Here is a 23,796-nt window from a genome sequence, read left to right as displayed (position 1 = left end):
TTAACTCGCTTTGCTTAATGTAGCTCAGCTTCCTGGTGGCAGGAACGGACCCGTGCTGTTAATGGGCTGAAGCCTGGTCTGGACCATGGGGCTGTGGTTTCGGGTCACCCACCTCCCAGCAACGTGATTTCCTGCTCCCCAGTTTTTCCAGTTATCCTCCTCCAAATAACAAAGCTCCACACAAAGCTAAGGAGGCTGTACAGACATAATTACACATACACACACACACACACACACATATATATATCTCAGATCGAGCTTTTTCAATGCTATTCCCACTCCCTTACCTAGCTCTGTCAACCCTTTCTTGCTCCAGGGATGAACACCTGGCCAAAAACTTGGGGTTTCAGGACTACATCTCTTCTTTTGCACCACTGGCATCTCACAATTGTCAAAAATCATTGAATGGGTTACTTGATTCCTCCCCAAACCCTGGAAGCAGATCAAGGACTGCGGGGTTAATCAAAGCAGCGGCATCCCCCGTGCCACCACTCGACAGAAAACCCCCACAAAACTCAAATCACCGTGGTTATCACCCTCCAGTCCATATGCTCAATTTCAAATAAATGAAAATACTGTAGAAGCTGAAACAACAGAGTAAAAGGATTATTAGCTAGCTCTAATTAAACAAACTGATCTCATCCTCTTGTCATAAGCCTCTTTCCTGTGTCCGGAATCTATTTGTGCACCATGAAGACCAGCCTTTTGTAAACGTACAAGGGTCATCAGCACAGGGCGATTAATTTCACATTTTACAATACACACACGCTGTCAAACAATTCACTTGTAATAAGATACAACCCTGCCTTCGCTTGTCAATTTTTACTTTAAAATACTACTAAAGGCAAACAACAATTAAGATACCAATTCCTAATCCAAACAGCGTTTAAAAAGTAGCTACCGTGTTGCTGTAATAAAATAAAAAAACACAGGCCCCATCTTCAGCTCAAGTAGCTACATCCTAATAAAGTTAAGACCTAACAGTTGACTTGAATTAAAGTGCAGCATGTACGCAAAAGCACACGTATGTTTATACTCAAATTAAGTCCTACAACAGGTTCTGGGGCAGCTGTTTCACGTAGGCATGAAACATTGAGCCCAGGCTCAAATATTAACTGCCAGAAATCCTTAGCAGATCTTCTCGATGCCCCTTCATCTGAGTAAAACCTAGTTGATACCTTTTAATGCACGGCGTAGCTTGAATACACATTTCAGGAATGAATTCTAAGGAAGTCCTCAAAGATAAACCACGTTTGTAAGAGCTGTTATTGACTTTGGGTGCTTAGCTTCTTGAAAAGCCCCAGTTCTCAAAGGAAAAGTAAATCCAGCATTGTCTGCAGAAATGGGGTCCAGCCCCAGGTGTGCCAAGCTGGGCAGCTGAAACAGAAGCACGAAGACTGCAGTTGGTTACCTCTGGGAACGGAGATGTGTTTTATAGCACCTACAGTGCCTCCAGCTGCACAGCACCAGGCAAAATGTGATGGGAAGGGACGAGCAGGATTCGGGGAGGATTTTACACAAGGGTATAAAATGGATGAGCCTGATGGACAGCTGTCATTAGCCCTGAAACGCCTGCAGTGGGAGAGCCTTTAGCCATGGGATCCCCGAACTCCTGGCTCTAGGATGTGGCCTTACACTAACTTTCTCCACCTTACTGTCCTCCAGACTCTCAGTGCTGTGCTATTTTAAGAACTGCACTGAGCGATGATCATTTCGATATTACCCTGTATGGTTTGTAGCAAGGAAAAACAAAAAACAAGTGCTAGAGATGAGCGATAAGACCTCCTCCTCTGTGCTCTGCAAGGCACGGCACTGGTGCTGTGCTCCCAAAAACACAAGCCTGGAGTGGAAAACAATTCATGAGGCCCAAAGCACCAGGCATATTTATATGATGACAAATAAGAAGCATTTCCTAGCATGTGCAAACCAGGCCATTAGCCAGTACATATTTTAGTGAGTGCACACACCAACCTTAAATACCAAAGCCACAGGTAGAGTTGGAAAAACTGGCATCAAGAGCAAGATCCAAAAGATGTCTCTGCTCTCCTTTTGGTCAGAGGTTCTGCACCCAACTTTTGAATGCACTTTACCTTCCTGAGGAATACATGACTTGCTTTTCCATCTAGGCTCCCTTTTCAAATGCTCCAGTTCTCAGCATCACAGACATACTCAGGAAACGTGTGCTCAGTCTTTTTTGCCAAAAGAAGCAGCCTCACCAGAAACCCCAGGTTTCCTACTCCAGCCCCTGTGCTCACCCCACTCCCTGCAATACAGCACAAAAACATCTGCCCCTGCAAGATTAAGAACTGTTTCTTCTTAAGTGCTCTTTTTCTTTCAATTAATGCAATTATAGGAAAAATATCGTCCTCTAACAAATACTTTATTTAGGTAGCCACAGAATATAGTTGTTTTATTGGAGCATCCCATCTGTGGCATTAAAGTCATGAAAAACGCACATCATTCATCAACTCCTAGCGAGTGCTACCCACTCAAAAACAGATTCTACCCAATTTCACCACCTCACCTGCGTTCGAGCGTTTCTGCAACTAGCCCACAAGCAATAAAGCAAGCTTTGCAATCTGTCCAGCTTCGCACCTGAAACCATTTCTTCCGGCAGCCTTTACAAAGCAGTCTTTCAGGCTGGCCCCTGAGGAGCCGAATGGGTTAAGCGCCCACAGGTCCCAGCCGCACCAGTAAATCATTTATTACCCCAGCTCAGGGACAAGCAGCTATGCAGAACCGAGAGCCCACGCTGCGCAGCTGTTCGCCAGCCAGGCAGCTCCACGCAATTATGTTATAACGCAGGATTAAATTTGGGGAGTGGAAACACATCCCTTTATTACTGGTTTGCTTTTTGGCTTTTGGTTCTTGTTGTTTGTTGTTGTGTGTTGTTTTTTTTCCTCTTCATGTTACACCTATTTTAAATATTACAGAGTTCATTAACGCGAAGTTCATTAAGCACCAACCACTGTATGAATGAAATGAAAAGACGATCATTACAAGCACAATTATGGAAATACTTGACCAGCAGGCAAATTAAAAAGAAAAAAGGAAAGGCTACGAGGAATAAGGAAAGCCACTCCTAAACTCAAGCACAACTTTTTCCAGGTCCTTCAGAGGAAGCACACCCGAAAGCAGCCGCGATGCAGAGGCTGTTCCCAGGAGGCCAGGTGAGCAGCGCCTGCTGCCTGCACCCAGGGACCGCTGCTGCTAGGCATGGCAGAAATCAGCCCTGGGAAGGGTCTGGCACCTTCCCTTGCAGCAAGCGCTGCTCATCCCAAGCTCCCGTGCTCCAGAAATGAACAATAAGCTAAGAAACTAATGGCTAATCAAACCACAAGTTGCTCTTCTTGTGCAGCAACCGGTGTAGCGTATTCCTCCTCTAACCATGCCCCAGCACTTTCAGCTAGCGAGCAGCTGAGCTGTTGATGGACTCGGGGACCTGCCCTCCGCCAGCCACGTCCTCACAGGAATTATTTCCCAGCAAAGTACATTTCATTCATAACTTTGCCAAAGATTTATTTTTTTTTCTTTTCTTGAGATCTGAAAAGAGGTATGACTCCCCTGCCGAACCCACTGAAGAAAACAAACCAAAATAATCACAATAAGAACTTGTCCCCCTAGAGTAACAGCAGTTTATGGTTAATCCGCCCAGCTGCTGCAAGAGCTCAGCAACGCCAAATGACTTGGACCCCGCGCTGCTAAACACGCTGCTTTCAAAGCCCCAGTCTTCCTGGTCTCTGCCATGGAAAATGTGAGATGCTGCAGAAGGTAAACAGGTTAGACACAGCGGGAGGAGAAAACAACTCCCATGCAGTGCTTTTCCTCCCTCCTTTCCTCCCTCAAGAAAGCCCAAGCACCCATTTCCAAAGAAGACTCTCGCAGTTTCTTTGCTTCAGGCTAGAAGCTTTTGCCAATTCTAGGCTTTTTGGAGAGAATGGGTGTAACTGCATGAGTCAGAGCAGCTCCTGCAGCAACTGTGCGTTAGCTTTTAGGTCAGATCCATGCCCTGATCTGGTTCACCGCACCGAGAAGTCCTTGGAACTGAAAAACAAGCCCTGGACACCCGGAATGGTGCAGGACAGGGCGTGGGGCAGGGGGCACAGCACCAGCAAGGAGCCGTCCTCCCGGGGAAGCCAGCCCTGTGGAGCTGAGCTCCCATCCGGACCAGCCCCCAGGGAAATCCTCAGGCTGTGAATGCCACAACCGCCTGTCCGCCCTCAGGACATGCACTCAGTGCCTTGAAATAACAGGGAAGAGCAGCTGGTGCCCTAAGCGTTAAGTGCGATTTTATACCATGGCGTAGGCTCGATGGAAAGGGCGAGACCCTGCAGAACTGCTGCGAGTTCACTTGTGAGAGCATAATTCTTCACATAATCCTTCAGCACTCTTCATACCATTCTATTTATTTATTTTCTAGATTGTGGTTTTGTTTTTCTTGCTTCTTCTGAAAAAAAAATTATTTTATGGCAAAATAATTTGTCGAGCATCCCCTCTTGCTACGAAGCAGGTAAGCTAGGCAAACCCATTCTCCAAAACACCTCGCCTCAGTGCTCACTTATACGCGAGAGCTGCCAAAACATTTGTCCTTACTTGAACTGCATGAAGCAGTACCGTCACTCCAAGATGTCCTTCAGGGCCTTCCCCCAGCGAGCACAGGGCAGGACACGAGGTTCAGCTCCTGCAAAAGAGGAAGAAGGAGTCAGTAGGGTCTGGGAAGGTGTGGGGAGCAGTGAGGCTGCTGGAAGCCTGGTTTAAGCACCCAGGCCAGCCCTGTAACACTTAGGCCGACGGGGATGGAAGCCACAGAATCATTTGGGTTGGAAAAGACCTCTGTCATCAAGTCCGACCGTTAACCTAGCACTAAGTCTACCACCAAACCATGTCCCTAAGCACCACATCCACACATCTTCTGAATACCTCCAGGGATGGTGACTCAACCGCTTCCCTGTTCCAGTGCCTCACAACCCTTTCAGCGAAGAAATTTTTCCTAATATCCAACCTAAACCTCCCCTGGTGCAACTTGAGGCCATTTCCTCTTGTCCTATCACTTGTTGCTTGGGAGAAGAGCCTGATCCCCACCCCGATACAACCTCCTTTGAGGCAGTTGTGGGGTGCGATAAGGCCTCCCCCGAGCCTCCTCTCCAGGCTAAACAACCCCAGCTCCCTCAGCTGCTCCCTCCTGTGAACCCTCTTTATCACAAGGCATTTTGGAACAGGCAAAAGCACCAAATGCAGGCGATAGCTGGCAGACGGCTGGCAGATGAAGCCCAAAATCTAGCAACAAGCCTCTGCCAAACCCTTATGGGCTGCCTACACTTTTCCACAGGCAGATTTCCTGCTCTGAGGCAAAGCCTTCCCCTTGCTCCAGCCCCAGGGCTGAGCCTGGTCTACGGAGCACACCTGGAAAGAGCAGTCAGAGTGGATTGAATGGCAAGAGGAGAAAAAGCACAGGTTATGATTTTGTTTATTAAATAAACGCTGTGTGGGAGATTGCATTAGCTAAATCAAAGCTATCGGGGCACCTCAGGCCATCGTTTGGTTACCACACTGGGAAGGGTTGCAGATAGGCACCCATCACCCCAACGCAAGCGCACAGCACCGCCTGCTCCTGTTGGACCAGCCAGAGGAGACGCTGCCCCTACGCTGCCTGGTTGGGAAAGCATCTGTAATCAGGGAATCTCGCAGCCTGATCCAACCTGCCGAGTTCAAAGCGCAATTACAAGCGCATCAGGAACAATGGCAGAGCTGGTTACTGGCTGGGGAATCAATTGTGTTGGGTGAATTGGCTGGGGAAGGTACAACACTGGGAGATGATGCATTGCAAAACAAGCCTCCTTCATTCATCCATCACAGGCACAGCAGAGCCTGAACGCTGCAGTGTTGGTTGGACACCTGTGCTCTGAGAGCTGGGACTGAAACTTTTCTGTTTTCTGCTGGCAGGCTTCTGCTGGGGAATGGGGAGAGCGTTTGGTGAGGTGCTGCAGGGCACTGTGTGCATAAAAGGCATTTTACCACAAATATACAATTCAGCACAGAGCATTTCAAATTGGAAAAAGAACAAAGTTTACCCTCTTGTTCCTCCTAAAGTATCAAGGAAAAGAAAGAAAAAGAAGGAGCCCATGACTGTGCAACAACAACTTAATTCTGGTGTCACACATTTCTAAATTATTTTTGTGGCAAACAACTGCAGCAGCAAGAACTGCCTGAATTCTTCAATCCCAGGCACGGGAAGCAAACCTTCTTTGGATTCGTTAACCTGTAAAAATCACCCCCCCAGTCACAAACCAACAGCCTGGAACTCCCCTCCAGCATTCCTGCAGTGTTACTTGCAGGACCGCATGTTAAAGCACGGTTACGGTTTGATAAAGCAATGAGTAACTACATTAAGTAAGCAACATTAACCCAAGGCTCCTACTAGCAAGCCCGTGTTGATCTGAGAGGTTGGTGATCAACACCTCTCTCCAAGGCACACACTACAGCAACACAGTGGTTTCACTCATTTGGGAGACCAATAACTTGGCTTTCGATACCATACAACTCTCGGGCAGAGAAAGGAGGGTTTATTGCTACTCCCGTGAGCTGGCAAGCAGCATGGGCATAGATACTGCTGGTAAAGCACCCAGTGAGTCTGCTGTGAATCACTGCGGGCTTTTCATCATATCCATTAAGGGTGTGTATACGGAGACGCACATGCAAAACTCACTTAGATGTTTGTGACTTGGAAAGTATTAGCAAGTGGAGAAAATCAACTGGTTTCCCAATGCAAAAGCAGCAACACCGACTCTAACATCCTTACAGGTTGTTGTTTTGTTTGCTTTTATTCTGGACGATTTCTTAGATTAGTACAGAGAGTCGCAAAGAATATTAAAAAGTCTTACGATACACTTTCAGTTCCGTATGTGAACTGCACAATGAGTAAAGCTGTCCAAATCAAATAATCCCTTCCTTAAAGGTCTCTCCTCCCCATGGAAATGCTATGGGATAACTCCTGCATGCGTAAGCACACTTTTAAAAAGAAAAGGTAACTCATGTGAAAATGGGCAATTACATATGTAATTTCTTTTTCAATAAAAAAGCTCTTTTCCCAAAAATAGAGCCTGATAGCTTAGAGGTGATGAGCATCTTTACAAGCAGAGGAGTCACACATCAGCAGGTGCTCTCTGCACATTTCTAAGTGAACCGAATGACCGCGACTGCAAACAGTGAGAGCCAGAGTCATCCTGTGTTTAAATCACACCAGAGCAGTCAGCTGGGAAGGGAGAGGGCAGAAAAGGGCAGAGCAAAGGTGGGCAGAAGCAGCCAGCAAGGCCCTCGTGAAGGCAGGTGCTCAGCAGGAACCGAAGCATCCAGACCTCGGGGGCAGTTGCTCACAGCTGGCTCTCTGCAGAGCCCAGCCAAGCGAGCAGAGAACTCCCTGCCTGCCAAAACACGGCCATCGCAGAGGAAAACACTTCCCAGCTTGTTCTTTTTTTTCTTTTTTTCCCTGAACACAAATCCATTTTCTCATTCTGAGCAGCATTACTTGTTTTCTTCTCTGCACACTGATAGTTTTGACACGTAGAACAAGTTATCTCACCATCTGTTTGTAATTGCAGTAATGAAGCTTTCAACAAACCCAAAAAACAGCACCAAGAACAGGGCACTAATGGGCTCGGAGATGAACTGCTCATTATTTTGGATTATTTGATACAGCTGGAACCTTTGGATAGCCAAGACACCCAAACACAGCCAATCCTGCAGCTAAGGCACCCAAACAAACCTCTGGAGTATTTCCGAGTTTTGGCTGTTGAGTGTTACAAAACCTCCTTGCAATTTCATATCAACTGCTGTCCAGGAAAGCCCTGCTTCCCCTCCTCAGCTCCTGCTGGATGCACATCTGCACGCTGCTGCTATCTTGTTGCTTTTAATACACGGCCTATACTTACCCATCGTGATGCTCTCATTGCAGGACGTCCTCTTCCTGCCTCTGCTGAGCCTCCCAGGAAAAACTGACTCACGAGACCTTTTTGGAAGTTTATCCCATGCTCTGAACCAGGCTTCCTCATTATTTAGGGAAAGGAGCCTGGACATTTCCCACAGTCACATGCTACGGAGCCACCTTGGGAGCAGCAGCCTCTTTACCGCACGGGAAAGCCAAGCGGGTCCCACCGAAGCTGGAGAAGAGCAGCACAACTCGGTGGGACGTAGCAATTTGCTATGGCTATGGACACATATTGGCAATATAAATGGGAAAATAAAAATTCCTTTGCCTAAAATCTGCTCTACAGATGGAAAGGCAAAGCGGATCCGCTAACCGCTGCCTCACACTAAATCTCTACCAGCACAGTGGAGGGCAGAACGCTGCTCATCACATTTACCACCCACACCCCAGGTTCCTCCAAAGTTAAACAGTGGATACACTTTGCTTAGAGGGGAGTATCCGAGATGGCACGCTGCATGAAGAAAAGCTAAGAATTTTAAAATAAGACAAGTTTTCTTTCCCACCTCTTGGAAATCCGAATTAATGGATTCTAGCGAACGGCTCAATGTTATTGTTTGCTCTGCACCACATGCAATGCCATGACATATAGATGTTTTATTTTCTTTCGTATACACTGAGTTTTGGCCTTAAACTCCTTTGAAAGCACCTCCTTGAACTTGTGGCCATGGATCTTTCCATGTCGGTGTAAGAGGGAAGCAAGGCAGCACCCAACCAAGCACTTCCCTGCTCACTCTCCTTACAACCAGACACACATTTTCCCCTCCAGAGCTTCGAGACAGATCCCAAAGACATTCTGGGTTTGCTGTTTGCAATATTTTTGTGCCCCGTTAGAGATCTCACCAATACACTAAGAGCAAACAAGACTCGCACAATACCTGATGCTGGAAGGCCTTGGGGTGCCCTAACATTCCAGCCCCCTGGTCCAGGCCTGAATGTGATATCTTTGCTTGGGCAGCAGCCCAGGGGTTCCGTGCTAGCATCTGTCTTAACTGTGACCTGTCTCAATTCCATCTGAGAAATGGAGCGAGGTAGCACTGCACCGCCGCAGGGATGAAACCAAGTCATCAGCAGTTGCAAGGCACCCTAACTAAAAAACTAAAAATACAACTGTGGAAATGAAGAAAAAAAAAAAAAAAACACAAAAAACACTTTTATTGTGCTTAGAAAACAAACGATAAGGACAGAAACATACATATTGCAGGCAAATATCTGTACCTAGCAGCCACTGACACATCAGTAAAGCCGTTCAGCATCCCTTCGCCAGGCTGTCCGCAGTCCCCACAGGTAAATGCTGGGAGGGGACAACGATGCTCAGAAAATGAAGCAAACCACCTGGGTGTCACCTCTCCACCCACGTGCCCGCACATAACGACGCCCAGCATCCATGTCCCCACGCTGGTGGCTTGTCCCCTGCCTGCAGAGGAGCTGCTCAGGGTGCCAGGCTGCCTGGATCTGCCAGGCATGACAGGATTACGCTGTTTCACTGCTCAAAACAACATGTCACCGGAGCTGCGTAGCGCCTAATTATATAAATGAGATCTGTCTAATGTTCCTAAACCAATAATGAAAGAGAAGGTCCAGTGATGCAACAAAAACCTGCAACCCGGCGCTCAGATTACAGGCGGGTTGCACAACAGCTCGAGCTATTACACAGTGAGGCAGCTCCTCGGACTCGTATCGGGGATCACGTTTTCCCGGAGACACCGCCTGGCTCCGGCCATGTGAGATCACCCACATCCCCCATCAGCAAGGAAGGGGTGAACGGGGAGCACTTTGTTTTAGCAGCAGTGCCACGCACAGCAGAGCACAAGAGATGCTCCAATGCAAACAGCCATCCCTTCTCTCCATTCCTCTTTGCCAAATTCACATTCAAACTCGATAGAAGCTTCCAAAGCCTGTCCAAGAGTAGCGCTCACCCTGTCCAGCGCCAGGTCACATTACAGAGGGGGCACCACTTCCAACATACCCCTGGCGGTGCCTGCTACTTCTACTGCCATGGTGACCTCTGCTCCCTGTTGAAGTCCCGTTTCAGAAAGCATCATCAGCACCGGGTCTACAGGGGGAGATCGCCCAAAAACTGCGATAACAAACGCAGCAATGTAGCTATTTGATGAGCACTCACAACACAAGAATGCACATTATGTGGACGAGAATGCACATACCCTGAGATTTCCACGTGTTGCCTTTTTTTCTTTTCATGAATAGGTTCAAATACTTCCTGATAATACAGATCTCTGTTCATAGCATTGGTACCGCGTAACTGAGAAATCATTTGGCTTAAAGTTTTCTTCTCTGCTGTATTGAGCTTTTATGTCAATAAACACGGTGCTGAACTGCAGTTTGGCAGCATAATTTTCGTTCTTTCTGTAAAGCACTCAAGTGAAAAAACACTGTACCAGTATCAGGGCTGGGAGGCATTATTTGAGTTTTCAAAAGGAGTTACATGTCGCGGTCAATGCAGGTATTGAACAGTGAGGGACTCCAGAACTCACTTCCACGTCTCGCCCACCGTCCCTCCCCTGCTCCCCGCCGTCAGAAGGGCACTCGGTGGCTGCTGCGGGCTCTGGGGCTGCCAGCAGCAGGGCTGGCAATGAATGGGGCTCTGTGCGACAGCAGGCAGGGCTCGCATGCCTCATTTCAGAGATCACTGAGGGCTCTGAGTGAAGCCTGTGGGCTCACCCCGTGCCAAAGGGCCCGCAGCTTGTTTCTGGGTGCACTGGCACACGCTGCCCTCCTGGCCAGCCAAGCGCCGGGGAAGCAGCCCGGGCAAGCGGGAGCTGCACAAATATCACCGAGTGTGAAGCAGCAAAGCTGGGAGAATTACGTGGCATTTGTACTCTGCTTCTTTACATACAGGGCCATTTCTCCAACAGCATAACTTATCGCAGGGCACTGCTACAAGCCTTTTTCAACAGCAGCAGATCAGGCACTTCACGTCATGGGGTGGCTGAAAACTAACAGTGTGCAGCCGCAGAGTGCCTTTTCAGGGGGTTGTCTGATTTGCTTTCATGTAGCTCAGCTTTTATTTTTCCCCCTTCTCCAACAAAAAGACCATTTTCATTCAGTTGCTTTTGTTTTTTTCCTCCCTCTCAGGATGCGGAGCCCTGCACCAATATCTTTAAAGAGCCAGGTCACGGTAACACAGCACAGAAAAGCTGTGTTTTTCTGAGCAGAAAAGCAAGGGCTGTTAATAAATTGCATGAGCACATCACACAGATTTTGCCTGACAACCAAACAGCCCAGTGCTTCAGTAATTCATGGGGAGGAAGTACAAGCTTTTGCAACCTGCAAATATATTTCCAAAACAAGCCTGCAAGCATCCATATAACTTGTGTCCAGAATACTGGCATCAAATACTGCCCCAAACCTGCCATTGCTCTGCATTCATGCAGCAAGGCTGGGTGCTGGCTGTGCCTGCACACCTCTCCCCTGGGTTTATCACATGGGCTGGAGCAGCCAGAGCGTGACCTGCTCCTTATTTTCCCTGCAGAACACACTCCTCCCCCTTTATCAATGGCGAGTTACAACACTGGCACCACCATGACTTCACTGGCATCCTGTAAAAAACAAACACAAAAATAAATGCCGGTAAGGCTGCGGGCAGTTACCAAACCCTGCTGTGGGCACACAGGGAGTTACGCAGCCCTGCTGACACATCTCCCCGTACCTTCCTTGGCAGACTCGCTCCTCTCTCCTCCTAACCATCCCCTGCAGCAAAGCATCTTTGGTTAAAGCAATGACGGCAGTTTTTGCTCAACAGACTGCTCCCCCCCACCCCTTGAAGTGCAGCAGAGTATCTCATCGATCAGCGCAGTGCAGGAAAAACAAAGAGTTACAGCTGACTGTAATTGCTGATACACACCCTTTGGCCACTGCACCTGTACCTGCCTGCTTGTGCAACAGCCTGGGCGTCAACAGCACCAGCAGGCACTACCCGAGCATGAACACGGGAACACAGCAAAAGGCACTGCCCACATTTCCACGTGCTCACAGGGTTTCCGACATGTATCTGCCCATCTGCACCTGTGTCAGTGGTGATTCACCCGCTGCAAGCGCAGCCCCGAATCTTTTGGATCTCCACTTTCCCATATTCCTGCAATTGATGCTGATCCGTTCGCACGTTGCCTGCCTTCCCCAGGACTTGTCATGATCCCGCACAGCAGTAAACAGGGTTATCTTGAAGAAAGCAAAACAAACAAAAAAACACACCAACGATATTTAACTGGCCATCCTGAGCTGAGAGGGACTTGTCAATGGTATTCACAGCCACACGGCCTCTTCAGTACAGCACAGTTATCAGGACCTGGAAAGATACTGCTCCTTGCACTGTTTCAGCTGACCACAGCCAGCTTGGGGCAGCACATTTGATTACCATCTGACCCAGGACTTGTTTTTTTGCTAGGAACAGGGAAAAAGAGACAAAGCAGCACACAGAGATAATGGTTACAGGGAGCCGAATACAGTTCTAAAGTCCATCTGGCCAACAGCCCGTATCACAGGCACAAGCTGTCCTCGTAAACAGGCTGCAGGAGTCATCCTAGACCCACCCTGGGGCAGTCCTGCACACGCAGGAATTACCCCCCCACACGCAAACCACTCACAGATCCATGGTGCCGCTCCAAGGCCACGGCGTACGGAAAGCACCGCGGCTGCTGGGCACGCGTGTGCTCCTTGCACGGGGCACGCCCGGATGCTCGGCAGCGTGACTTACCAGGAAGATTTAGGGCCAGATTTAATTGTCCTGTGCCTGCTGATCAAGAGCATACATCCCCTACTCAGAACCAGAAAGGAATCGGTGAGCTCAGAAGCAAAAGTAGTACTCACACTACAATTTCTTGGGACAGATACCTGTCCCTAACCATAACCAGACAAACTGACAGCCAGTCAGTGTCTAAACCACTTGCCTATTTTTAGGACACCAATTTGCTTGGTATCTTATTTTTTTCTGATGGAAAATGTTTTAAGGCAGGGACCATGCCGTGGTATTTAATATTGTTCTTACCTTGGGTCAAATACCTTTACTCTGTGTTTTTCATTTGTTGATGCTTGAGTTATCTTTTTCAAGATAATGATTTCACTTTTGTTTCTTTTTTTCCCCTCCAGGTGCCCTGCCCTGAACAACAGCAGACTTAAAAGTACGTATTACTCTGCAGATAACATCTATTGCTAAACACCACTTTTCTGATCTATACTTACGAAGCGCTCCAAGATATGCTCAATTAAGATGCTCACCACGATGTCTAAGGGCACGTGCACTTTTTTCCATAGCACAGTTAGGACTAGGAGGGTAGATTCACAGCATGGAGGACTGCGACACACAGATGTCAACTTACCTTTTGTGGCACACAAACAGTAATAAATAATATACTTCAGATATATGGAAAAGTACCAGTACGTCTACAAATGATAGAAAACAAAAGGTACTAGAACTTAATGCCTGTCCAGAAATCTAAAAACTAAACTCATTTTAAAACTAAAACTCATAAAAACTAAACTCATAAGAAAGCATTCTGACAATTTCCACGTCTTCTTGATCCATCTAACCCACTTCTTAATGTAAGCAAACGCTCATCATGCTGTTTCCCCACAAAGAGAAAAACACAAGGGGTACACAGAATAAGCAGTTAGCACTAGAGGTTGCTAGAGATCACAGATAACTGATCACATCATAGTAAGTGTTAGTGTCACAGGTGAAGAAAGTCTGTTTCACAAAGAATTATACCGTCACACAAGCTTTTAAAATGCCTGCTTTAAAAAGGCAAATAAATCTTATAGCTCTTAGAGTGTCCATGGAAGACTTAATGCTTCATGGTGCCTAAGGAAAGCCTGCTGGGCTGAAGGACCCGAGGGCTCTCCCCATGGGCGGCAGGGAAGGGCTTTTCATTTACATCTAAAGTCTTGCTGGTGACGCAGGAGTAGGAGATCTCCTGAGAACTTCAGGTGGAGAAAGGACAAGCAGCAGAAGCCGATTAGCTCCCAAGCAACAGAGATCTCTTCCTGCAAACGTCCTGAGTGGCCAAGGGCTAACAGGTATGCATGTGATTAAGAAAGAATGAAAAGGGTGGTGGCAGACAGGGAAAGAGAAAAAACAAATTGTTTTCCAGAGTTTCTACAAGATTAACATCTATCTACTGACTATGCTTTTCCTTTGGTATGTTAGGCTGAGAGGCTGTTTCTGTTCCAGGCCTTTTCTGAGACAACGTTAGGGTCAGAAGAAAGTATTGGGATCATTTAAGTTCAATTGCTTCTGTCACAGGCTGACAAATTTCACCCATATTTTCAGGATTACTTCAGGATTAGCCCTGTCTGTAAAGGCTCACAGGAGAGATTCAAAGCTGGAGGCCAAGCCCAGTAACCCCAAAGAACTTGTGTTCAGCAACTTTGCCAAGCAAGAGCTTGGAGTACAGCTGGTTTCCTCTGCAAGTTCCACCTTCCAGCTGCCAGAGCATCAGGAGAGCAACGAAGCAAAGTGTTAGGGCTGGAAACAAAAACTCAACATGGAGATACGGCAAGAGATCAAACCCCATTTTGTTGCCAGAAAACCTGCTCGTGAATGCACTCATCTAGCACCTTCCAAGCATCACCAGAAAATTAGGATTGGACTTTCCTTTTTCATCCTCGAGGCTACAGAACGAAGTTGTGAGCCACCCAGGACTAAAAGCTTCCTCCACACCTTTGAAACTTGAATCTACTTTCTCTGACCTCATATTTGAAAAACCTAACTCTCTGCTGGGAGTAAAACACAGGTTCATGATTTGTATCTTGCATGCTCCACCTCTGAAGCTCCTCTGCTGGCCCCAACCATTCCTTAAGCAACCGAGGAAATTAAATACAAAACATTGAACAACAGGGAGGGTCAGAGTTAAACCAACAAAGACAAGGAAATTGCAAGTTAAGCCTCCTGTTTTGCCCTTGATTCACCTTGCTGTGTTCAGCTGCTGCTCTGTTCCCAAATTCCTCCACTCTCCTGCCACCCCGAGAGTGCAACAGGACAAAGCAAACAGCAGGGTCTATGCACAGCTTACATTCTTCCTATCAATTCAGCCTTGATGTGAAAACAGAAGTTGAACTGGTTTGGAACTTCACAAAGCCAGCCACATTTAACAACTGATCTAGGCGGCATTATCCCAAAAAGGGCAGAGCAAAGTGACTCATCCAGCCCCACTCCCCACCACCAAAGAGGGGGGCCCATCCCCATCCCAAACTCCATGAGAAGGCCTCAAGCAACACCCACCCACTGCCAGATGGCATTTTCCTAGAGACTGAGGGCACCAGTGCCAGGAAAGAGTCCCATCACCCTGTTTTACCCCTCTAAAAGCTGGGCACAGGCTAAGCTGGGCCTACAGCCCAGTCTGGGAGCTTTTAGGGCAGAGGAAGCACGCTTTGGGGTGCCTGTTCCCTCGCTGCTGGCAGGGAGGCTCTGCAGAGCTTGGATAGCGTTCGCCTGGGTTTTTAGCTGGCTGACATCAAAGGAGCTGAATCTCCTCGTCCCACAGTAATTGCTAATCAGTTGCTAGGAAGTAAGCACTCGAGGCCGCTGGAGAGCCAAGGCCTCGATGCCTTCCCCATTGCTCAGCAAAGCGTGCACTGCTTTCAAAATAAGCAGGTCACTGAGGTCGGCGGCAATACCGTCCCGCTGGTATTAAACAGGGGATGGAGCTCGCTGCTGGATTAGAAGGGCCAGTGCTCAGCTCCAAGATTATCTCAAGAAAAGGAGAAGGAAGAGTCCAAGAGTAACACAATCTGCTCCTTAAACACCTATGGAAAATGTGTTTTTGTCCTTTCATTTGACTAGAAGGTACCTGTGCACACACAGGTGTGCTTATGTTGCCTTAGAGCAGATTCAACTACATGTCAGTGCTTCCTTAATGAGTTTAGGATCAATCTTGATAAGAAAACCAAAGTTTTATTAAACATATTTACAAAAGGTAAGAAATCCAAACAGTTGCAGTTCACACTGATGAAGGAGCAGAAGTTGCAAAATGTGGAAGTTATTTTAATAACAATAAACAAACGTGCAATGCAAAAGGATATGCAGAAAAACATCACTGTCTTGAAGGCTATTATTTTCACAGATAATGAAACTACTGGAAATAATTGGGTGAAGAATTTGATATTTTTGTTTGTTTTGCAGGGTATCTTACAAACATTCAATGACATAATGCAGTCACAGGTTCTTGAGCAAGACCATAGGAACTATACCTATGTTGGCTGTATCTTTACTCAGCATTTTAAATATTGTCACATAAATATCCACCAGGCACTGAAAGACACACTGGTCCTGACAGCTACGGGTTAGAAATCAACAGAAAACTTAAAAGCATTCAGCATAGAAAACTGCAGCACCATGAAAAGATTTGTGAAAGATTTTTAGTCTTTTTCATCACCCAAACTCTCATTACAAGCTCGTCTGGTTTCTTATTGCCACCAAGGCTCCTACAGCACCAGTACCAGAACATGCAGTGCTCGTTGGGTGGTGGTCCAGATGTGCTTCTTCCCCAAAAAGCACCACCAATCTTAGCATGAAGCAGCAGGACAAGCCTCACATCCCACTATCTTACACACAGAAATGAGAGGGAGCGATATTTATCTTCCTGTGGAAAAAAAAAAGATTACAACCTGAAGTGTGAAAAAGCAGCAGCACTGGTAAACTGGCATTTTCCCTAATTAAAACAAAAAGCGCTGTCTAAAACAGCCTCCAAGATGATGAATTTTCTTCAGTGATAGTATATGCTATTTACAGTCATAGTCTGTATTCGCTGCACTTTATTAATGGATTAAAGAAGCTTCATAGAACTGTACAGAAAGGCACTTCAAAACCTGTACATGGAGAACGTGTACGTATTACACAAGAGGGAGAGGATGGGCTACATATCAAGTGCTGTTATGAATTCAGGAAACACTAAAAGCATCTTTTATCCTCACCGTCCCAGGGGAAGGATCCAACACTGCACATTTTTTCCAGTTAAGCAGTCGTGTCCTTTCTCAAAGCCTACAAGCTTGTCTTCTGACCAGAAGCAGCTGATTGCTACCATGGGGCTTCTCCGGAACGTTTTAAAGAAGTGCCAAACTACCAGCCCACCAAATGACTTCAAAATACAATTCCAAGCATTGCTCCATTTCTGCTTTTTAGAACAACAAATCTTCTCACGGCACTTTAAAACTAAAACCCCCAAAAGCTGAAAGTATAAAAGACAAGACTACCATTCGGGGGACTGAAGATGTGGAAGACGTGCTGGTAAACTGCTCTGAGAAACATCTGCATTACGCAGGGAATGCAAGCCACTTGGAGAATCCAGCCGGGTCCCTGCTTTGCATTTCCTTTCTCAGCTGAACGTATCATTTGCCAGAACTATGCATTTCTCAACGCTTTCCAACCGTAATCCAAATCCTCTCTTTTACTGCTAGACTTATTTCCCAGAAAGATCTCCTGATCCAGTCCCTGCAAACAGATCTTCCATCACCGGACCAGAGATGTACTTTACTATTACTACTATTTCCACAAGCATCCAGGGTGTTAACAAGCAGCATATGCGCGGGGATGAGGAGAAGGAGGAAGTGCGATCAACATTTTTTTACTTGCTATGAAAGTCATCTCGAGCTTCCCACGAGTCTGATTCCGCGCACACTTGCGGTAAGGCAGGTTGTGTTACTCTCTTGTCCAATGGCTGCTATTACTGGACCTGGCAAGGCAGCATGTGACACAGAAAAATGCAGCTGCATTTTTGGCTTGGAAGCTTCTAACAAGCCTGTGAGGCGTGAGCCAAAAGGCCCACATAAAAGCAATGGGGAAGAATGCAGATTCATTCTTCTTTTTATTGTAAGCATGTGTGGCTTTACTGCACAGTCCCGACGCACTTTGGCACAGCAAAACGGGGAGGAAAAAGGACACTTCCCCCAAGTAGAAGTCTTTTAGAGTTACGAGAAGGGAGAGGTCCCTTCCGTCAGGTAACTCAGGCTCCATCCACCCCAAAGACCCAAGCCACGTACATGCAGGGCAGATGCCCTCAGACCACAGAGCACCTGAGCCGTGCCTCTGAGCTATGTCACTACAAGACTCGGGGTAACGTCTTTTAGTTTACAGAATTCCTCCCTAAAAGCCCGGACACCCTCACCTGAGGTGAGGAGGCTGAGCTCTCCGGCCATGCCATCTGGCACTAGCAATGAAGTCTGCAGTGCAACAATCCTTGTGCCTCAAATTCCTCCATTAAAACATGCCATTGTGCCCTATTTGTTGCTCTTACCTCTCAAAACCGATCAAACGTTTCAACCTCTGGTTTAAACGAAGCCAAACCAAACACTCCTCCTTCTTACCCTGCTTACAACTGGGATGGCAAGCAACGGGCAGAAGGGAGTGTGAGAGCAATGCGGGCTATGCCCTGAAGAAAACGTCCCAGGACTCCTCGTTATGGGCAGCTCAGGGACACTGGAGGCCAGCAGCTGTCCCTGCAGCACATCGCGCTGCCCGCCTGCGAGCAGCCCGGCACCGAGCCAGCTCGGCAGCAAAAGGCTGGAGGAGGGCATTGGAAAGGGAAAACGGGGCACCAGTCGTTGCTCTTCAGTGCCAACAGGCAGCATGAGCCCAGCTTCATTTCCATCCTCAGGAGATGTTTGGCACTGAGCGGATGGAGCATGAGAGGAGCTAAAACCGAAGTGGACACATTCAGCATCGTGAAACTGCTAGCGGGGCACCTATCAAAGTGCTTGCTCTGCTCCGTCCATCTGCTACATCAATGTAACACACCTGGGGAAAGAGACCCCTTAGTCCTTTCTTCTCCCCTAAAATAAAGCTGAAAAGCCAGAAGCTTGTGTTTCTTCCCCTTTGGAAGGCTCCCACCAGTGAGCCATCTCTCACATCCAGCTTCTCTCCCCTTAAAAACTATCTTTGATCGTGCTGGCCACACAAACTTTCTCCACATCAGCATCCATGACAATTAACTTCTGTAACAGGCTCGTGCCTCTCCTCTCAGGTACACCATGTTCCCAGGGATGTGCTGCTGGTACAAGGCAACACAAAGCAGAGCTGCAGGCAGCGGTGCCGTGGACTGGAAGCAAAGCACCCTCAGGCGGACAGGAAACACCTACCAATTTCTGACAGAGGATTTTCCAGCCCCTTCTGAGCCAGATAGGCAGGAGGGAAGAATGCTGAATATAACCCCGAGCATTCTCAGGGCAACAAGAGGAACAAGAGCAACAAGAGGAAACTTTCTCAGACAAACGTCACCAGATGCATCATGGCTCAAATGGAAGGGATGAGCAGTCTGAGGGACTTCTAACAGCACTGAGAAAGGTGCCCAACATATTCAAAGAGGAAGGTCCAATACAAAAATGCAGGTATACCCCAAAGCAGATATGATCATGGAAGGTCAATAAAATCGTACCTCAAAAATAATCATAGAATCTACAAAGCTGCCATCTTGTAACTTCCCTTCTCTTTGAGCACCCAGCTCTGCTGAGCTGCCAGCAAGAGCCTCTCACTTTTGCTTCATGGTTGCCCACTTCCATCTCATCACCCTCCAACAGTAATGCAAAGAAAGCTGTGAAAGCTTATGCTGGGTCCTTGGGTCTGAAAGGGCCACCAGGAGGTCTCTTGTGGGAGTAGGAACTGATTCCTCCATGAAATTCCCAGAAACGAAGTTATAAGCTTTCTTTCCACTTCTACCACTTCCCGGTATTTGTGTACCAGTGCTTCATTACTGCCAGGCATTGTAAGTCACGTACCAAGTCAGAATCACAGGCAATGTTCAACCAGCCATGCTTCTGGTTGGTTAAATATTGTAAGACAAGCGTACTCCAAACTGTCCTTTTGGGTGCTCTGTGCTATACAGGCTGCAAGCACTACAGAGAAACACTTCTGGCATCATCACAAGCTTTGCCAATGCTCCTTGTATCTCTTCAGGAAATGACAGGCTCATTTCCCAGAATGATAAAGTCCAGTGAATTCTTCCTAAACTGGATGGAAGTCTGAAAGCTTAACAGACATAATAAATTGTGCATTATCTGTATTGCTGAGCTGGTCTTACACAAATAAATACATCTAAATTAGGCTACAATCTGCAAATCCTCCTTCATGTGAATAGCAGCTCTGACTTTAGTGGGGCCACTCCCCTAAGTCAGAGAAAGAAGGGTCTTCTCTTTTATATTATGTAAACCATGGATGAATTAAATTCCTCCCACACAAAGCTCTCACATAATCCCTGCTGCAGCTTGCTCCTGGCTCATACGTTGAATATTCATCTCGACACAGCTTCAAAAGGTGTAAGCTTTTCAGCATCACTGTTAGACTTTTTTTTTTTTTAATACGAGGAATGTAGTGTGAATTGAAAGAAGTTTTTTGCGTTCCCTTGTAATGTAACAATATTTATGTCCCTTGCAATTAAAAAAAAATTACAGTCCAGGAGCATAGCTAAAACAGTAAAAGCACTAAATATATAGACCTGGAAGATTACTCCTTACCACCATCTCCAACACTAATACTTCTTCCAAGCCTAGGGCTCTAGGTAGCAACTGTGCATCAAGGCCATCTTCTCACCTGGACAAGCTTATTTGTCATATATTTTTGGTAGCATACAGACCACACATCTTAGAGGGTCACTGCAGAAAAGAAGCTAACTATAAAGGTTGACAACAGGAAGGAAAGGACAGGGAAGACTTTTCTGGTATTACCTTTAAGAGCAGGCAAGCATCATTCTGCATAATCATTGCCAAGAAAACAACTTACATAATTCAAGGGGTCTCCTCTCTTGGCATAAATTATCATATTAAAGGGGACAAAAGCACGAAGCCTCATCTTATTTGCTCCCATCTGTCTCTTCTTTCTAGGACCTGAATTCCAAAGTTGCCCAAATAGTCCCAACACTGTACACCAGGACTAAAAAGTCACTGAATGACACCAGCAACCTCCTGACGCAGTCTGGCTTTGAGATGCCCAACACCTTGTCTTCTGCCCCTTCCTCGGGGCTTGGGAAAAAGCTGGGAAAAACGGCACACAACAGAGGCTGCACACATGAGAACAGCAGCGTTTCTGCAAGGCAGGGCTGCCACCCCCAGCCACCTCCTCCCCCTCTGTAAAGTCCAGTTCAGCTCTACAAAAACACCAGCTGGTTGGAAGGCCAAACACACTCAAGATTTAACTTTGGTTACAGCACTCGTGAGCTTTGCCAAATTGATAACTTTTGCTCTGAAACCCCCAGGTGTGTGGCACTTCACCCACCCCACGGTGCAATATAAATGTAAATTTAGGAGAAACTTTAAGTGCAACCAGCTCACAGGAATAACAGCAAGTGAACTCTACAGTTCTTATGTACACCATTCACTCGCTTTTCCCCTTACTTTCATGCACTTAATTTGAAATATCAACCTGTGCAGCATGGAGAGCAACAGATAGGATTCAGAGATGCTTTGAATAATACTAGTAATCTATTCCTTTAAGTATAACATGCTTAACTAAAAAAAGAGATTAAGCAAAATTGGTTTGTTAGTTGGAACAAGGTCAGCTGATAAAAATAAACTGCAATCTTAACAGATTTTTCCTATCACGTTGCAATGACTTGAATACCTCATTTCAGTATGTAAATGTGTGGAGGTCATGGCTGAGCCAGTGTTCAAATAAAAACTACTCCACGCCATCACACGTACCCCACGCTCTCGTAACTCCACATGCAAATAAAAAGCAGCAAGTGTTTCCCCCTGTTTCCCCCCCGTGTTGCTGTCTTATGCACCCGTAGCTCCAGCAACCACACTACGGCCAAGTGGCTCAGCGCCTTTTAGAAGGATTAACTTCTTAAACAAGCACTGATGGCAAAGGGCCAGCCCCAGGCCAGCAAGATGAGCACAACGCGTGGGCCGAGGCAGGTGCAGGACAGGAGACTTAAAGACACCCTCAACCAAGCTCACCTCGCCATCCACAACCCAGCTCGCAGCAGGTTCAGCTCTCAGTCTACCAGCCTGCACAAGGTTTGGTTTGCTTGCCTCACTAGAGCTACGAGGAGAAGAAACAAGATTTTGGTAACACTCGACTAGAAGGGGGATGGGAAGGAGCACAGCAGCAAGCACGAAGGGCATCCGGAGCAAAGTTTGACAATGTTCATGCCAGCTCATGGCATTGTCAGGATTTGAAGAATACCAAAAATCAGCAGAGCATGCAAACTCTCCAGGCCCTGCTGCATTCAGCTTGCTCTTGTCCCACAAAGATGACGGTGAGTCGAGTCCAGATCCTCCAAGAGTTGCACTATTTCTGTGTCTCGAAGATGCAGAATTTTGCTTTGCAGTAGGCACTAGTTTAACAAGAGCTAACCCAGTTTAACAAAAATTGTACAACTAACTTCCTCCTTCCTTCCCTTCCTCTCCCAGCCCTGGGAAAAGCCACAAAATAAAAGTTACTGCTGCAGTAAGCAAACAGTAATAGCAACTTAACCACCTGATCTATTCTCCTTTCCCTTCCTCTCAGTTTTATTTTAAGAAAACCCATACAACCCCCACAGAAGGGTCTCAGCGTGGCAAAACATTCTCAGCTTCGCCAGACTGAACACAGATCGAATTTAGGATTAAAAGCAACTCACTGTGTGTCTTAATCCAGCAACATCCAAAATCAAGACAAGCTGGTGGACTCGGCTAGCAGGACTTCACGATCTGAGCTGTGCCACACACAACGCTGCAGAAAATAAAAGAATTCTTCCATATTATCCGCTCATAACACAAAGGTAGAGGCAAGGAGCTGAACTGGAACACGCAAAATAGGTAGGGACAATTCCCTCTTATTTTCAGTGGCATGCCAAATACTTCAAATTTCACAAGAAAAAGTCTGTCTTCTGTAACTCATCCCTACTCCATTTCACTTCATTCAAAGTGTGACCGACATTAGGAGGCCTGATCAAATTCCTTGCTTTATCCACGCTTGAATTAAGGCCTCGGCTCCGCAAGGGGAAGCAGACCGAGTTACATGAGCTTTTCTTCCAGAGGACATCAGCCGTAAGCACTGGTGCCAGGGCCACAGGTAGCACAGACAGACCCAGTGAGCTTTGGTTTGGTTACAAACAAAGAGGATTTGAGTTTTTGGTGATGCAGGTGATATTTCCACATCTCTAGTTAGACATGGTATATTAAGCATAGTAAGAAGTCCAGCCTACTCCGATCTGACAAATGGGAATTTTTCCAAAAAATAAAACTAAATAAAAACAGAAAACATAAAACCATGCTCAGCATGATTTTTCGGTTGCCTAGTGGTGATAAATAAGTTCCAAAACATGTAGAGGTCAGATAGGCAAAGCAAGCTCCTCACACGGGCAGCGGCTGCCGTTACAAGATGGCTGCTGCAGGGGGAGCACCACGTCTGCCAGGCCTTCATACCCATCAGGGTGAACCTTCACCAGACTTCTGGACAAGCATGTTCTCGCTCTGTCCCCGTCACACAGGCAGCCCCAAAACACTTGTTTTGTAGCCTGTGCCCACGTGCACACCCATCTCTGGCCTCGGTTCTGGCTGCCGCCTCAAAATCTTCTCCAGCTCCAGGGATCTCCATGCAAACCCTGGGGAGAAGAGCAGCTGATGCTCATCCAAGGAGTAGTCGATGGGGGAAAGGCTTTGTTTTTGTCAGGAACCAACAGCCAACCTCATGGGCAAGAAGGTCAAGATGTCCATGGGCACCACTGAAACATGCCAACAGGGCATGGGGAGGAAATTACCACAATTAGCTTCAAAAGAGCTGCTATGGAGGAGATGTGAAAAAGCAGGGAAAAGAACTGCTTGATTTGCAAAGGACAGACTGACCAGCCCTTGGCAGGAAGGAAGGTGAGGAAAAAAAATAAATAAAT

The 23,796-nt window shown here is 46.9% G+C and overlaps 1 protein-coding gene and 1 long non-coding RNA gene across 14 annotated transcripts in view; both read right to left on the bottom strand.

Moving 5' to 3' along the window:
* The window catches only part of AKAP13 (A-kinase anchoring protein 13), a 216,912-nt gene that overhangs the window by 165,216 nt on the left and 27,900 nt on the right, over positions 1 to 23,796 (bottom strand). For 12 of the 13 annotated variants that reach the window (XM_068696270.1, XM_068696267.1, XM_068696274.1 and 9 more), the window contains exon 3: positions 4,594 to 4,681. The gene's annotated coding sequence lies outside the window, so the exon portion shown is untranslated. Of the gene's footprint in view, positions 1 to 4,593; positions 4,682 to 22,545; positions 22,638 to 23,796 lie in introns of all 13 variants that reach the window. The other variant, XM_068696269.1, reaches the window with a different exon arrangement.
* LOC137863275 (uncharacterized) lies at positions 9,183 to 13,439 on the bottom strand. The gene is made up of 3 exons (XR_011100828.1): positions 12,008 to 13,439; positions 11,652 to 11,692; positions 9,183 to 11,541 (listed from the first exon to the last, which is right to left on the bottom strand). It is a non-coding gene; the product is annotated as an uncharacterized lncRNA (long non-coding RNA).

This window comes from Anas acuta, chromosome 12 (genome assembly GCF_963932015.1).
Source record: "Anas acuta chromosome 12, bAnaAcu1.1, whole genome shotgun sequence".
Classification (NCBI taxonomy): Eukaryota; Metazoa; Chordata; class Aves; order Anseriformes; family Anatidae; genus Anas; species Anas acuta.
Note: the sequence above shows the minus strand (reverse complement) of the source record. Positions and strands in the feature narration are given on the sequence as shown.